Source organism: Nelumbo nucifera, chromosome 1 (genome assembly GCF_055504915.1).
Source record: "Nelumbo nucifera cultivar China Antique chromosome 1, China Antique-T2T, whole genome shotgun sequence".
Classification (NCBI taxonomy): domain Eukaryota; kingdom Viridiplantae; phylum Streptophyta; class Magnoliopsida; order Proteales; family Nelumbonaceae; genus Nelumbo; species Nelumbo nucifera.
The window spans coordinates 205,285,666-205,304,079 of record NC_142649.1 but is presented as its reverse complement, the minus strand read 5'-3'; the positions used below and the strand labels follow the sequence as shown (position 1 = coordinate 205,304,079).

General features: G+C 42.6%; 2 non-coding genes across 2 annotated transcripts; both read right to left on the bottom strand.

Moving 5' to 3' along the window:
- Positions 1-14,057: 14,057 nt before the first annotated feature.
- On the bottom strand, positions 14,058-14,271 carry LOC148804396 (small nucleolar RNA U3). Its single transcript, XR_016081510.1, has one exon. It is a non-coding gene; the product is annotated as a small nucleolar RNA U3 (small nucleolar RNA).
- A 913-nt stretch (positions 14,272-15,184) lies between these two features.
- On the bottom strand, positions 15,185-15,399 carry LOC148804395 (small nucleolar RNA U3). The gene has a single exon (XR_016081512.1). It is a non-coding gene; the product is annotated as a small nucleolar RNA U3 (small nucleolar RNA).
- Positions 15,400-18,414: the final 3,015 nt, after the last annotated feature.

Genomic DNA, 18,414 nt, shown 5'->3' with positions numbered 1-18,414 from the left:
AAGATGACAGTTCACTCTAACGCATCAAGTCTGCAACGGACCGAGCTCGGATAACCAAACCACCTTGGGACAAGTTCACTTCGGAACACGATTGCATCAGGACCACCTCGGTTCTAAGGCACTTCGACATTCGTACTAGGTCGGATCCAAAGGGCACTAGCTCGGGTAATATTGGTCGACCTATGCTTGACAACCCTGAAGATCTTTCCACCAGATTCCACGCTTTATGGGATCACACCTCGTAATAGCTAGCCTTATCTCCCCCGACCGATTCGGGCGGTAGTGATAAGCCTTATCGGCTAGCAGCATTATCTCCTGTTAGTACGGAAATGGGCATCATCGTAGCAAGAATCTCGGAACGACTCCGAAAAACCCGCGAGGACTCCAGTATATAAAGACCCCAACCCTCCAGGGGCGAAGGTACGCGTAATCTCTGCTCACTAGCTCTCTTGCTTTCTAAGCTACCATCAGCTCGCAAATTACTGACTTAAGTACCGAAGCAACCTCGCCGGGTAAGCACCCCCAGGTTCTCTGATTCCCCTTTTTGCAGATTAGCCAACTCCGTCGTCTACTGGAAGCCAAGTCATCTCTAGCTAGGAGCAGCCGGATTGCATCACATCATTTGGCACCATCTGTGGGAATTGCTTCAAAAAGCCTCTTTCCACTAAGCATCCCAGACTCAGTATCCATGGCATCTTCTAGTAACGCCAAACAGAACACTGACATGAACGTCTTCGGGGGACAACTTCAGGTCCCAACCATGTGCATTAGACAGTTCATTGTGCCTCTCTCCGTAGATGGGATTCTAACACTGAACATGCCTCTTCATTGCACCGATGAATGCCCCACTCCCTCTTACGGTGGGTGCAACCTTTGCTGAACCTTCTGTCATTCCCCCAATAGTCAGACAGAATCAACTCGATGACCTGGTACACTACGTGCGGGCTATGCAAGTCCAAATGCAACAGGTCCAGCAGTTTCAGATGTACCAGTAGCAAGTCCTGCATCACTTTTATCAGCAACAGTACCAGCAGCAGTACCCTCCGCTCCCACAAAATCAACAGCCAGTTCCACCTCAGCATCCAACAACACAGCAGACCAAGCCTCGCCACCGGAGCGATCGCCCTCCCCGCCGGGGAGAGACCTCCCAGATCCAGAATCCTCTCGGGAGTCAGGTCTCGTCCCGCGGCAGGAGGGAGAGACAAGTCACTCCTTCCGCCTCGCAGCAAGTGAATAGGTCGAGAGACACTTAGCCCACTAGAGCTACATCACCTCGACCTTCGCAGTTTGAAGTTCCACTTGCAGAAAACCGGTTCGGGATTCTGGCCACGGACTCTAGACAAGGCCCCTCCGTCCACAGCAGCCAACGTCAGCAGTCCGAGCAGCTCCATGCCAGAACAGTGCCCGATAACACAGAAGCCAGCAACACTAATGTGGAGCCAGTAAAGAAGCAACAGAAGCGGCATCGTAAGGCTCGCCGAGCTACAGTTCAAAGTCAACCCGAACAACCTAAAGGCAAAGAAGAGGCGAGCTCGGGAACCGTGAAGACCACTCCACTCCTTTCCGTGCCGTCTCCTTTACCCCCCGAGCTCCTAGCCGTCCCGATGCCGAAAGACTTCAAGGTACCTCCCCTGGATAAGTATGACGGGTCTTTCGACCCGAATGATCCCGTTGATTCTTTCCAGTCACAGATGCACCTAGCCAGGGCTGATGAACCCTGCATGTGTGTTGGCTTCTCCACAACCTTTAAGGGAGTGGCTCGTACATAGTACAGAAACCTCACGCCCGGGACAATTAAAAGTTGAGCGCAATTTGTGTAGATCTTCACCTCGCACTTCATCACCAGCAAGAGGTGCCTGAGGTCCCAGGAAAGCCTCCTTAGCATAATCCAGAGGGAGGGAGAGTCGATCCGGAGCTACATCAAGCACTTCAACGATGCATGCTTGCAGATCCCTGACCTAGATCCCGCTGCGAGACTCACAACTGCGAAAAGAGGCATCACCCACAAAGAGTTCAAGTGGCACGTGGTCACCAACAAGCCTAAAGACGTCACAGAGTTTCTCAAGCTCACTAACCAGTTCATCAGAACAGAAGAAGAGATGAACCAAAAAAGCGAGAATCCACCAGAAAAAAGGAAAAGAGAAGGCGACGCCTCAACCAACAGGGATAATAAGCGGAAGAAGGACGAACCAGTTAGAGGAGGGAATAAACTGGATCAGCACTTCTGAACCCCTCCAGTGGAAACGATGAACTACATGCCCTTGAATGCGAAGCGAGGAGAAATCCTTATGGCGATCAAGGATGCCTCCTATGTGAAGTGGCCACTTCGGATGAGAGGGGATCCAAATACAAGAAATAGAAATGTATATTGTCATTTTCACAGAGACCACGGTCATAGCACCGAAAACTGTAATAACCTCCGCGATGAGATCAAAGAACTCATCCGTTGCGGATACCTCAAAAATTTTGTACTAAAAGAAAATAAAAATCAAGCAAATCGGTAGGGGGAGCAAGGGAGAGATGCTCCCAAGACCAGCAACAGGCAAAGCGAGCAGCCACAGAGACAACTGCCCGAAGAAAGGCCGGTTCGAGGGATAATTCATATGAAAACCGGCGAGTCAATTGTCGCGGGCTGCACATCAGCTGCGGCGTAGACGTCAGCTCGTGAATTAGAAAGAGAAGAGCAGAACCCCCCGAAGCAGCCAAGGTTCGAAGAGCCCATATTCTTCACTGAAGATGATGCGTGCGGGATCCAGCACCCCCATGATGACGCGCTCGTCATAAAGATGAGAATCAACGACTTCGAAGTGTAGCACGTCCTGGTTGATACAGGCAACTCGGCAGATATACTGTTCAAGGACGCATTCGATAAGCTACAGTTCCAAGAAAGCGACATCAAGCCTACAAACACTCCTCTAGTAGGCTTCAGCGGAGAGGAAGTCAGGCCCCTGGGGCGAATTTCAGTACCTGTAGAGGTCGGTACGTGGCCTAGAGTTGCGAGGTTTGACCACACGTTTCTAGTGGTCGCGACTCCCTCCCCGTACAACGCCATTATAGGTCGGCCTATCACCCACACTCTTCGCGCAGTGGTATCCACCTATTATTTGGCCAGGAAATTCCATACAGACTTCGGAGTAGGGGTAGCGCGAGACGACCAGGTCGAGTTTCACAAATGCTATGTCATCGCCCTCAAAGGGAAAGCCAAGGTAGCATATGACCTCGAACTAGAGTGACCTACGGAGTACACCGATGAGCGAGCTTCACCGATAGAAGAGACGGTCCCTATACCCATTTCAACAGAAGATCCAACCAAGACTCTCCAAATCGGATCATCGATTGAGGAGCCCCTACGTTCTCAGCTGGTAAGTTTCTTACTTAAAAATTTGAATGTGTTTGCATGGTCCACGGCAGAGATGCCCGATATAGATGCTAAGATAATAACTCACAAGTTGAACACTGATCCTGTAGTTAGGTCCGTTAGACAAAAGAAACACAACCTAGCCCCAGAGTGTTGGAGAGTAGTCGATGAGGAAGTCGGGAAGCTTCTCGCAGCAGATTTCATCAGGGAGCTCCATTACCCGAGCTGGGTGGCTAACCCCATTCCAGTAAAAAAGGCCAATGGTAAAGAGCGCATGTGCGCCGACTATAGTGACCTGAATCGAGCTTGCCCAAAGGACTGTTTCCCACTTCCCAAGATCGACCATCTAGTAGACGTGACCTCAGGGCATGAGTTGTTGAGTTTTTTGGACGCATACTCGGACTACAATCAGATCAATATGGACCCTTCCGATGAAGAAAAAATGACTTTCATAACCGAACTAGGCCTATATTGTTACAAGGTCATGCCCTTTGGACTGAAAAATTCCAGGGCAACATTACAAAGACTTGTAAACCGACTCTTTGAGCCGCTGATTGGCAAAAAAGTAAAATGCTATGTAGACGACATGGTCGCCAAAACTCAGTTTTCAAATGATTTAATAAAAGATCTGCATTGTGTGTTTGAAATTTTGCGCAAATATAACATGAAGTTAAGCCCTAATAAATTTGTCTTCAGTGTCACCTCGGGTAAATTCCTAGGTTACATCATTAACCGACGTGGAATCGAAGCCAACCCTGACAAAATAAAGGCCATTCTAGATATGAGACCGCCCCATAAATTGAAGAAGGTTCAGAGGTTGAACAATCGTATAGCCGCTCTGAGCCACTTCATGTCGAAGTTGGTAGATCGCTTCCTGCCTTTCTTCAAGGCATTTAAAAAAAGTAAGGGCTTTGAATGGACCGAAGAGTGCTAGCTCACCTTCGACGAGTTCAAAAAATACCTAACCAGTATCCCGGTTCTAACCCGACCCGAGGAGGGAGATATTTTGAAGTTGTACCCCTCCACGAGTGACGAGGTAGTCAGCTCGGTACTGATAAAAGAAGTAGATCGGGTTCAATGACCCATCTACTATGTTAGTAGAGTTTTGCAAGACGCAGAAACAAGGTATCCAGAGATCGAAAAGCCGGCGTACGCGCTGGTCACCGCAACTCAGAAGCTTCAACTGTACTTCCAAGCCCATACCGTTGTCATCCTCACCAACAAACCTCTAAGGCAAGTCTTTCTCAAGCCCGAGGTCTCCAGTAGATTGACAAAGTGAGCCATTGAACTCAATGAGTACGACATCCAGTACGAGCCTCGGACAGCTATCAAGACCCAAGCCTTAGCCGACTTTGTCGCGGAATGTACCTTCAACACTGAAGTCCCTGAATTGATCGAGCCCGAGCACAGAGAGGAAGCTTCAACCAGCGCGGCGCCTCTCCCGGTTAAAGCAAAGCCAACCTAGGATGAGGAGCCCTGGATCCTCCATGTGGACGGCTCGTCAAATCAGCAAGGTAGCGGAGCTGGTATCATTCTGTACGGGCCAAGCGGGGTGAAGCTGGAGTATGCACTTCGGTTCGAGTTCACCGCGTTCAATAATGAAGCGGAGTACGAAGCATTGATAGCCAGGCTTGCTTTAGCGAACGAAGTACAAGCCAAACACATCGTTATCTATAGTGACTCCCAGCTCGTGGTCAACCAAGTCACCGGCGAATATGAAGCTCGCGAGCCAACCATGGTCGCCTACCTAGCCAAGGTCAGAGAAGCTTTGTGCGGTTTCCAATCTTACTTCATTAGGCAGATCTCGAGGTCAAAGAATGTTGAGGCTGATGCCTTGTCCCGGTTAGCCAGCACAAGCAACAACACCATGAGGACCGTGTACATAGAGAACCTGCATGGGCCTAGCATTCTCGGGGTGGCAGAAGAGGTCGCTCCTGTTGAACAAGCAGAGCTGACTTGGATCGATCCACTCGCGAGCTACCTGCTTCACGGGACCCTCCCTGCAGATCGCAACACAACTAGAAGGGTAGAGCGACAGGCTGCTAAGTATGTCATAATAGACGGATGACTGTACCGAAAATCCTATACGCTCCCCTACTTGTGCTGCTTGCGACCCTCAGAAGCTGAGTTCGTTCTCCGCGACACTTATGAAGGCCTGTGTGGCAAACACTTGGGGGCCAGGGCTCTCGCCTAGAAAGCGCTACGACAGGGGTACTACTGGCCCACGATGAAGGCAGATGCGCTTGAACTTATCAAAAGATGTGACAAGTGTCAAAGGCACGCCAACGTCCACCACAAGCCCGCTGCTAACTTGAAGTACCTCATTAGCCCATGGCCCTTCGCGCAGTGGGGAATCGACATTCTTGGACCATTCCCGCCAACGACAGGCTAGAGGAGATTCTTAGTGGAGGAGCATAGTATGCCGCTTTGGACTAACTCGAGTGGTTATCTCTAGCAACGACAAGCAATTCGAGGATATCAAGTTTCAGAACTGGTGCAACGAGATGGGGATATAGAAGAATTTCACCTCTGTGGCACACCCTCAAGCGAATGGTCAAGCGGAAGTCACGAACAGGGCCATCCTCCATGGACTGAAAGCATGCTTAGCCCGAGCTAAAGGACTATGGGTAGACGAGCTGCCCAGTGTACTATGGGCTTATCGAATCACTGTGAAGACCGCCATGGGTGAAACCCCCTTCAAACTCACCTACGGCACGGAGGCAGTAACCCCAGCCGAGATCGAGGTGCCTACGCTATGCCTTGAGGCATATGACGAAGAGATAAACGATGACGAGCTATGCACCAACTCGACCTAGTAGAAGAGGTACGGGACCTTGCATACATCCGGACCATGGCCTACCAGCAGAGAGTGGCTCAGTACTATAACACCCGGGTCAAGAAGCGGAACTTCCACGTCGGAGACCTGGTTCTTCGCAAAGTCATGGTGCCTGAGCCCGGTGTTGGTAAGCTTGAACCAAATTGGGAAGGACCCTACCGAGTAAAGTGGGTGCTCGAGGAAGGTACGTACGATCTTGAAACCTTAGAAGGAAAACAGGTGCCTTGGGCATGAAACGTCACCAATCTAAGGCGATACTACCTGTGATCGTCCAACTGGAGAGCGGACAGCAAGTCATTCCCAAAAGTCTAAGGACTAAAAGCATCGAGCTGATGACAGACCTCGGCATTATATAAGCCCCAGTCGCCTCTTCAGCATGGGCAAGATCAAGGAGGGTGGACTACAAGTCGCCCCCAAGGCCTAAGGGCTAAAGTATTGAATTAACGGACTCGTCACTGTATAAGTCACAGTCACCTACTTGGCATGGGCACATAAGACCTAGTCACCTCTTCGGCATGGGCAATTAAGTCCTATTCGCCTCTTTGGCATAAGCAAAGTGCTTCTAATGCCTAAAGTGTAGACAACTCGGGTGTGGACCCTACGATGTCCAATCCACTTCAGCATATATCAACAGATTGAGCCCATTAGGGATAACCGACACTTAATGAGTAGCTCGGGCATGGACAGTCCGAGGTAACAAACACTTCGGTTATCCTTGTTGTCTAGCTCAGTAGCTCAACAATTCGGGTAACCTATACATTCATTGCCCAGATCGGGAGTCACTCACACTTAGAATATTTTTGCACAAGAATTGTTCAGAAATGATTGTATTCCATTAATGAAAAAAGTGTGGGTACAGAGATTTTGTCATGACCCGAGCTCAGTGGCTTTGAGGTGTAAATCCATGATTCAAACAAAGGAAGAGAAAAAGAATTAAGAACTATAATGTAGGAGGACTGCCAGCAATATCCGAGGGATCCACCACTTCGACCTCGTCATTGCTATCCTCCTCTAACGAGTCGGGCTCCTCGTTCGCTGCCTTGGCCACTCTGGGGGCTAAGCCCGACATCGTGATGGCACCGAGGTCGAGATCGGGGAACTTTTGCCGGACCAGATACCTACACAGCTTGAACCTGGAGCGGTAGGAGCTTGAACCATATTCGACCTGGAGAGCACGGAACTCTGAGGACTCCTTGAAGCGCTCAACATCCTGGTTCCTTTCTTCTGACCACGCCTCCTGGATGGCGGTCTCGAAGATCTAGGTATGCTCTTGAACCATCACTTCGAGATTTTTGACTTCTCGTTGAAGTCGCGCCTTCCCCTTGGTCATCGTTGAGATCAGCTCCTTTTTCTTCGCGTTCTCCTCGGTCATCGATGAGATCAGCTCCTTTTGCTTAGCATTCTCCTTAGTCAACAAGGAGATCTATCCCTCCTAGTCCAAAATTAGCTGCTTCTTGCACTCGGCTCCCTTTTTAGCCCGAAGTACTTCGCCCCGAGCTAGGTCCAACTCGCGATGGAGCTTCCGTACCTCCACCTTGGCATCCCGAGCCTCCTTTGAGCAGATCGCAGACTGGTAGGCCATTGCGTGAAGGGCAGAATTGACCTATCAAAAGAAAATCGAGGTAAGTAAAAAAAAAAAGGAGCGGAACTGAAGACAGAATACTTACCACCATGCAGTAGCTGGAAGCTAATCCCAAGAGTCGGGCCGAAGACATATCAGCCCATCGCATGACCTTGTCCGAAAAGATGGCATCCTTGCTCTTGCACACCGCGATCATGCGATCCATGATGCTCTTTTCTCGCTCGTAGGGGCGCTCTCTGGCTCGGCGACTGGCCCCTCTGGTGCAAACGTGTCCTCTAGTTCCTGAGGACGAGTATCCTCCTTGCGGACCTCGTCTGCGACAACTTCCGGGCATGCAGGTCGAGCTTCCTCCCTGGGGAGCTCGGTGGAGATCGGCTCCACGGCCAGGACCTCAGTTGGTCCAGAGGTTGAAGGCCCAACTTCACGGCGAAGTCTCTTTGCGGCCTTCCGCTTCTTCCCCCTCTGGGAGCTTCTCAGGAGGCACTCTACATCGACCTCTGGCATTGTAACTGCAAAAAACGGGACAATTAGTCAAGAACTTAAAAGGTATTTTAAGTAAATATCCGAAAAGAAACCTACCGAGAGAGCTCAAACCAGCTCGCACCAACGCGTCTTTGGCCAAGAAGTTTTTCATCTCAAGCCCGAGGTCCCTCCACAAGTTGATCAATGCCCTGGTCTCTCCATCCAAGCTCACCTCGGGGTCCTGAGTAATCACCCTCTAGTGGGTTGGGAAAGACCACACTTCCGGGTTACGAGCGATGAAGTATCGCCTTTTCCAGGCTGGAACCTTGTTTGGGCATCTGTGCAAGATTTTGAATCCGGGCTTGGGAGAGATGTAATAGCTCTGTCTAACGTCCCCACGCAGACAGGCCGAGTTTCTCTTGATCGCACAGATCAAGCTGAAGGTATCCAGGGTTAGGGGTCAGCCGTAGGAGTGGAATAGGGAAATAGTGCCAATAATGTTCCAAATAGAATTCGGATGAAGCTGGTCAATGGTAATATTATAAAACCTAACTATTTCTACCAGGAAAGGGTGAAGTGGGAAGCACAGCCCTGCCGCGAGCTGCTCCTCAAAAATGGTGAGCTCATTGTGATCATGAGCTCAAGGGTATTGACCTAAAGGTAGGGTAAAGACTAAGCTATCGGGGAGACGATAGAGGGACACTAAGTACAACAGTCTATCCGAACACAGTGTGGAAGGACCGAAGTCATCGGGATCCCGACCTCGGAAAGAAGTTGGGGCCCCCAATCTGGAGGACGGACCCTCTTCCTGAGCTTTGGTCTCCCCGAGCCGAGATGGCTCGACTTCAAGGTTAGAGGTTCCCTCTAAAGGCCGAAGAGGAGAGGCACCCTGTCGAGAGGTGACTTCCCCGGTAGGAACAACAACACCCTCCACCTCGCTAACACTATCTCAGAGCCTGTCTACACTAGGACTTGACATGATTTGAAAAGCAGGAAAAAGCTAAGGAACGAAGACTCACCAAAAAGAAAGGGCGAAGTGGAAAATAGAAAGAAGACCGAGTTGGGAGACTTCGACGCGACCTCGGGAGAGCTCAATCACAGAATTTGTGGCAAGAAAAGTGAGTCTTAAACCCCCTATTTATAGCCGTTATGTCCGAGAATTAACGGTCAAGATCGAAGCAATCCAACGTTTCCTAGGAAAACCGGTTGTGCGACCCCCGAGGGTAAAATCGGTTTAGCGCATTTTTTGACGTCCGCGGAGTTTACAAATCGTGTGACATCCGCGCATAAGCCAGACTCGACCTGGGTTTTCCTGGTTCAGCCGGGTGGCCGAACAAGTCCGACCTATGATTCACCTGACTAGCTGCCCGGACTTGGGAACAAATCCACTTGGCTCGTCATGAACTCCCCACACTGGGTCAGGACCCCTGGCTCGGGGAGTAGGGGCAATTGATGTAGTGTGATTTGGCCCGACCTAGTAATAGGGGGACACATGGACACGACCTAACTGACAAGATGACAACTCACTCCAACGCATCAAGTCCGCAACGGACCGAGCTCGGACAACCGAACCACCTCGGGGCAAGTCCACCTCGGGACAAGTTCACTTCGGAACACGATTGCATCAAGACCACCTCGGTTCCAAGGCACTTCGGCATTTGTACCAAGTCGGATCCAAAGGGCACTAGCTCAGGTAATATTGACCGACCTATGCTTGACAACCCCAAAGATTTCGCCACCAAATTCCACGCTTTACGGGATCACGCCTCGTAATAGCTAGCCTTATCTCCCCCAACCGGTTCGGGCGGTAGTGATAAGCCTTATCATCTAGCAGCATTATCTCTTGTTAGTACGGAAACGGGCCTCATCATAACAAGAATCCCGGAACCACTCCGAAAAACCCGTGAGAACTCCAGTATATAAAGACCCCAATCCTCCAGGGGGAAGGTACGCGTAATCTCTGCTCACTAGCTCTCTTGCTTTCTAAGCTACCATCAGCTCGCAAATTACTAACTTAATCATCGGAGCGACCTCACCGGGTAAGCACCCCCGGGTTCTCTGATTCCCCTTTTTGCAGATTAGCCAACTCCGTCGTCTACCGGAAGCCAAGTCATCTCCAGCTAGGAGCAATCGGATTGCGTCACATCACCTTGCAGTTTCATGGATTTACTAAAATTTACCCAATAGTTAGCATTTTACTAAAACACCATTTATAATTTGCAACGAATTTAATCAATCTTCCATTAGATCAATGATAGTGGAAAATGACAGTGTTGACCCTAATGTTCATTTAAATAAACTTAATCAAAAGAAAATAGAAATAAAAATACCATTTTGTCCTTAATAAGACACGAACAACCATTCTATTGACTATATTTGGCCAATTTTGTCTTCTGTATAAAAAAGTGTTAAAGGTATTTTTGGAATAAAAAATCATGGGCCTAATGGCAAAACAAACACTCCTTAATGAAAGGTTGATTAAGTAAATAAGTTGTAAAATATGTGGGATGTTTTTAGTAAAATGAAAACTATAAGGCAGGTTTAAGTAAATATGTAAAACTATAAGGTGTGTTCTAGTAAATGACCCTAATAGAAACACATAAGAGTATACAATAAGGAATGATAATTTTCCCCATTTCCCCGATCCCCGTGGGGATCCGCCCCAAATGCTGTAGTGATGGGGATGATTTTCCCCCTGTAGGGATAGGGATGGGGAAATTTTCATCCCCATTAGCGGGGATGGGGAGAGCATTCCCCGCCCTACGGGGACCCCGATTCCCGTCCTGTGGAATCCCCACTAATATATATGTATATATGTACGCATACATTATATATGTATATAAGTACACATACATCTATATATTGATATTTTTAAAAATATAGTTGAATATGTTTGAATTTTTTTAATAGGATTATAAATTTTAATTATTTTGTTTTTATTTTTCTCAATAAAATAAAAAACAAAAAAATGGTTAACATTATAAAAAATCACAGGGAATGGGGATCCCCGTGGGGATGGGGATGGGACCTTGTCCTCGTTAGCAAGGATGGGGATGGGGATTCTCGCATGGACAGGGATGGGGAGAGGCTCCCCGTCCCCGCCCCGCCCCGTTGCCATTCCTATATAATTGCTTTATATTTTTAACTTTTTAAATAATTAATAATTATTTATATTTTATATACTACTTTTAGTAACTTTTTTTATAATACAAAAATAACAATAATTAATTTCAGTTAGGTTTATTCATCAAACTAATGAAATCGACCAACCCGATCAACTCGGCATGAGTTGGTCGATTTTCTAGTATTTTATGTTGGCTTTGGTTCAAAAAATTTCCAATTCAACCAAGTTGGATCAGTTTCACGTTGGTCATTTGTAAAATGACCAAAATCGAACAATCTAACCATGGATATATATATATATATATATATATATATATATATATATATATATATATATTAAATATAATTTTTAATATGAAAAAGTGAGAAAATTTGCATACTTCTTAGTCTAAAATGTTTTATTTCACTAATCTAATTTTTAAATTTATTTTTTAATAATTGCACTATAAATTTAAAATTTTAATTTAATTTTTAAGATCAAATCTTTTGAACCGACTAACCTTTTGTGAAAATCGATACAAATTGAGTGGGTCAGTTTTCATAAGAGGTTAGTCGGTTTAAGCTGACCAACTCCCCAACCTGATTAGGTTAATTTGGTTGGCCAAATAGCCTACGGCCGGACCGAACCAACTCATGAACACACATAATTTGGTTGGCCAAAGCCAGGTTTCGATCATAGGACGTGTGGGTTATGGGCTCACCACGCTTCCACTGCCACTCTGATTTGTTGAATGTATGGCCTGTTGTTCACGATATCATATCTGCTACCCACTAGATGTCATGACAATTGCGCATTGGGAATATCTCCCTTGTCATTTCATGGAAAGATATTCTCAATACATGGTGGTGGTGCTCCATGAGTATGAATGTGGGTACAACTATGGGTAACAAATCCCAAGTCATCTTGATACATCCATCACACTCAAAAAATTGCAATAAAATATCAAATAATATAAACAATAAAATAAAAATGATCAAAATAGTATATAATATTCAATAAAACGAATTACAAATGGCTTTGATATTTGCATATCGTGAATAAAATAAGTTGGCAATAAATTTTATGAAATTTAAAATAATGACTATTTTGTAAAAACACAACATTCAAGACCAATTTCAGTAATAGATAGAGATAAATTTCAAGTATAAATAAATACGTACATTTAAATTGAATTATATCAAAAGATCTACATGCGATCCAATTATATATTAACCAATTGAATTTGGACAACCCTTAAATAGGATCAAATTTGAATTCGAATTCAGATGAATGGGTACCATTAATTGTAACTGAAATCAAATGACGAGGATAGGGCCTCTATGAATTTACCCTTTACTCAACCATTAAAGGTAAGTAAAGTCTCCAAGTATGAAATCTGATCCAATTATTTTAGATTCAGACAATTCATATTTACACAAATAAATCTTCATTCTGATTTTGAAAAATTGACCTAACCGATGAATAGGATTGCATAGTTAGGATTAAGGACTCTTAGGGGGTATTCCTTTTTGGGATTTTGAGTGGAGGGAAAATCCTATTGACCAAGAAACCCATATTTTTTTTTATTTATGTGAGTACCAGGAAAAGTTTATTTTCTTGGGTTAATTAACTTTTAAATCTTGGGAAAATTTCCAACACTTGGATGGGACAAAAATTGTCATTATATTATTTACTCGGAAAATAAAAGAACATGGGTAAATACACAAAAATGCCCTAGGATTAAGTGTTTCCTGGAAAACATTTACTTGAGTAAGTAACTTACTGAAGTGACTTATTCAGACACAATTTCTAAGGGAAAGTATTTTGGCTTCGATTTTACATAATTCAATTTTCCAAAAAGCATTATTTTTCATGCTTGTGTTATATATAAAACTTTTTTCGCTATTAAATAATTTAGAATGAAAAAACAACCATTGTTTAAAATGATTTAAATTAAAAAAAAAAATCCTTGTTAGGCTTATTAATTTTTCTATTGGTTTTAAATAGTTTGATTTCCCAAAAAGCATTTTTTCATACTTTTTTATATATAAAATAGCCTTTTTTCACTATCAGTTAAATAATTTTAATGAAAAAATAACCATTATTTAAAAGGGCCATTTACTATAACACCCCTTATAGTTTTATTAATTTATCAAAACTTACCCTATAGTTTGTGTTTTACTAAAACATCCCATATAGTTTGTAATCAATTTACTTAATCGACCTTCAAGGAAAATGACAGTTTTAGCACTAACATCCATTTAAATAAATTTATCCAAAGAAACTGAAAACGAAAACATCATTATTGCTCCTAGTAAAACACGAACATACACCCAATTCTTTTCTATTTGGTCAACTTTATTTTTTATATAGAAAAAGTGTTAGAAATACTTTTGGAGTAAAACAAGCATGAATCCATTACTCTTGAACATTTTCTCCTCAATTTAAGGGTACTTTTGAAATAAATCATTGGTCGATGCCCATGAACACTTTACTCTTAATTAAAAATGATTTATTTTAATTATGGGCATCTCACAAAAGTATTTCTAACACTTCACTCACTTTTGAAATAGGGTTATTTATAGAAAAAGTGTTAGAAATACTTTTAAAACCCTAGATGATCATGGGCATCTCACAAAACAAATAACCCTATTTTAATTAAAAATTATTTATTTTAAAAATTAATTGGGATGAGAAAAAAGGGTTGAGACTTGAGAGTCTGTCAGAAAATCGAGCGACCATCACAGCCAACGAGATGACTGAGAACAATCCTCTAACGCTATGGAGACCCAAATCTTGGTTCCCAGCTATTAATCACGCTCTGATCACACGGTCCGAATTCATCCACCAGACTTTGATTCCTGTCTCCTTAAAACTCAAGGATACAGAGGTACCAGCCTATAGAACAGATCCTGTTCAAGTAAGGTCGTGCCCTTTGTAAGCTCAGATGCTTTGAAGAACTCATTTTCGTTTTGCTAAACGACCAATGTGGGACAAAGTTCATTCTTATAAAAATTGTCAAAAACGAAGTTGGAGGGTTCCACGGAGTCAGGATCTTAGGTGACATGATGAGACATCGTTTTCAGTGGGCAAACCAGATTCATAAATTGAAAAAAAACAGATCGATAAAGAGTGGGATCAAGACCAACCACGAGAAACTGACTAATCAATAGGCTGATTCCTTTTTTGGGTTTTTGGGTGGCATGGGCCAACTCGAGTAATGACTACTAATGACTGTGAACTTTAGAAAATCGAAGCCAAATGATTTTATATCTTAGACCTTGTTTGGTTCGCAGGAATAGGAGTATGGAATTGGACTGTTTGGTCGGACGGAATTGGAATTATCCTTACTCATAAGTCATAATTCACAGTGCATCGGTGCTCGCCCATCTACACAGGATGACTCTTCATGGTGTGGTCAGTGCCTCAATGGGTCTCACGTTCACACTGCTGTGTAATAAGCTGACTTAGTGTAATACCAAAAAATCTTCTGACCAGATAGTTGAAAACTTAATGTCTATTTGATTTGCAGTTGGAATAAGAATGATCTAGAGATTCCTTCGGAGTAGAAAGCCACTAGCAAGGTTTAAAGTATCAGAAATACAAAGTGTATGAAAAGATAATTTTAAAAGATGTATAAGATACGCTTTAATACACTAAAAAATTCAAAATTTTTTTAAAAAATATGAACAATGATAAAAATAGTTTTATGTGATTATAACTAATTTATTTAAATATAAAAAATCATTCTTTAATGATTTATAGGAAGTATTGGACAATTGAAAAATAATAGAAGAGTAGACAGTGATGAAGACTAAAATGGAGAAGATAAAAAAAAAGTGTAATCTGTTGGACAACAGTGCGATCGCCCAGCCATCAGATGACTGACAATGATCCTCTACGACCATAGAAATCCAAATCTTGAGGTCCCAAAGCCAATAATCACGCTCTGATTGCACGGTCTAAATTCATCCACCAGACTTTGATTCCTATCTCCTAAGAACTCAAGGATACAGAGGCACGAGCCTATAGAACAGATCCCATTCAAGTAAGGTCGTGAACTTTGTTCGCTTGGATGCTTTGAAGAATTCTTCTATAAACTTAATAGCAATCGATGTGGGACAAAGTGCATTTAATAAAAATATACAAAGTTGGAAGCTTCTGTCATTTACAGCGAAGCCAGGTTCATGAGAATTGCGAAGATGGGGCTCTGGCCTTGTTTCGAACCATTCAATTCAAGGCCTCTGATTGATTCATTCAGTTTATTTGAGTGCTTTAGTTTCATGATTCATGAAACCTACAGAATTGGGTATAGATATTTTAGGTAGGTCTGCAATTTATGAGTGTTTAGTCTTGGAAGAATTCATCAAATCATAATACAAAAAAAAAAAAAAAAAAACTTAAATACCAGAATTTAGTTACTTACTTTATTTAAATTGTTCTCTCGGGGTAAAAATATCGTAACATAACACAACGGGTTATGTTAGGATATTTTAGTTTTGTTGTTTGTTTGAGAAGGACAAGGCAATAATCTCAAGCGAGAATGAAGGTTTTGAGAAGAATGAAACTCTGGTTTGAAACGGAGAATGTGAAGGCTTTGTCTTTGATGCAGCAATCAAAGTGATTCTCCGAGTCCAGCCACAGAATTTAAAACGAGTTATACCCCGGGAGCGGAAGACTCTCTAAATATCAGAGAGAGGTTTCGATCCTGGGACCTGTGGGTTATGGGCCCACCACGCTTCCGCTGCGCCACTCTGATTTGTTGTACATATGGCCTTAATTGCTTTTAAAAGGTTGTAAACCACCGTTGTTCACGATATAATATCTGCTACCCATTAGATGTTCTCACATCTCTACCCATATGACAATTGCGCATCGGAAATCTCCCTTATGATTCATGGGGAAATGTAAACATGGTGGTAGTACTCTGTGGGTACAACTTGTGGGTGGCAGGTCCTAAGTCATCCATCACACTCAAATTCAAATTGCAATAAAATATCAAATAATATTAACAAATAAAATAAAAATAATCAAAATGTTATATAATATTCAATAAAACGAATTACAAATGGCTTTGTTATTTGTATATCGTGAATAAAATATGTTGGCAATAAATTTTATGAAATTTAAAAGAATGACTATGTAGTAAAAACACAACATTCAGACCAACCTTACTAATTCCAAGTATATATAAACACCTACATTTAAATTGGATTATATCAAGTCTACATGCGATCCAATTATTAACCAATTGAATTTGGACTACCATTAAATAGGATCGAATTCGAATTCAGATGAATGGGTGCCATTTGCAGCCCTTTTATACCTATATGCTTACCTATATGCTTGTTGCATTTTGCTTCCTATAATGGTTTTATAATTTGATTGAACTTTGCAAATTTTGAATTTCAATAATTGTAACTGAAATTAAATGACCATGATCTGTCCTCTACGAATTTACCCTCTACTCAACCATTAAGGCTGTGTTTAGAAACAATGCAAACGGAGTATAAATCACGATTCAGGATAAATTTGCACTTTGATTCATTTTTACCTGTGTTTGATAATATTACATTTATGGATTGACAAATGATAGAAAATACATTTTCCAATGCATATTTACATTGACAATAAGATGTAAAAATACATCAATAAAAAAAAGTAAATTAGTATTCGAATGAGCTTTTGATAAAAAATACACCCTTTATTGGAATTCGTATTTGCATCCATCTGATAAAAAAGTCTATTTGGTAAAATGGTAAATTTGTTAGTGAAAAACTAATTCAACTTTACAATTTATATGAACCGCTTTACACTCTACATATTTACAATTACACTTATTTGCATCGTTTCCAAACACAGCCTAAAGATAGATAAAATCTGCAAGTATAAAATCTAATCCAATTATTTTAGATTCAGATAATTCATATTTACACAAACAAATCTGTTTCTGATTTTGAAAACTGTATCCATTTTGTAATTGGATTAGATGTACATCCGACCCGACCCTTTATTCAATTATGATTTTGATCTTATTTATATAATATATGAACTTGGGTTAATAATAAGATCGGACTTAGATATGGATGCTTCCCATTCTGAATTGATCTCTAGTTATAGCTTTAATGACCTCACAGTGGAATTGTTTTTCCATTCAGGCGAGTCTGCGATTCAACCAGCAGGTGAAATAGATGTCATAAATTAAATAATGAAAGTATAGAGAATAATTAAAAATATGTAAAAATTATAGAAAATTATAGACATTAAAATATAGAAAATGGCTCTAATATCATATTAATAATATTAAATGAAAGGTTTATTAAGTGAGAATTATTTGTTATTAATGATGTGAATGGATAAAACATATAGAGTTGGATGATGGGTTGATTGGCCTAACCAATGCATATGATTGCACAGGCAGGATAAAGGATTCTACGGTGTGTTCGTTTTTGGGATTTTGAGAAGGGGGAAAATCCTATTGATCAAGAAATCCATATTCTTTTTTGTTGATTTATGTGAGGATTGGAGAAATTTTATTTTTTTGGGTAAATTAACTTAGTTTTCTAGCCGATAAGGACAACTTTTTGCCCTAAATATCAATAAAAATAATATTTTTATAAAATAATCAAAATAGAATAGCTTTTTTGGAAAAATATCAAGAAAGGGTAGTGACATTGTTCCTCATCTTCCTCCTTTGCCTCTATATTCATGCAAGTACACTGGATTCGAAGAGGCGAGGCTTGGAGGAAGACGAGGGTGGATAAGAGAAGGAAGAGGAAGACAAGGGTTTTGCGCACTGACATGGGAGGATACTCGTCTTCTTTGGTTTTAAGCACTAACATGGGCGGACAAGAGAAGGAAGAGGAATCAAAGGAGCAATGGATTTGCCCATGTCAGCGGACACTATTCCTCTTCCTTCTCTTATCCGCCCATGTCAGTGCATAAAAACGGAGGAACACTGTTCCTCGTCTTATTCGCCCTTGTCAGTGCACAAAACGAAGGAAAACGGAGGAACATTGTCCACGGTTCCTCGTCTTCTCCGCCCATGTCAATGCGCAAAACCCTTGTCTTCC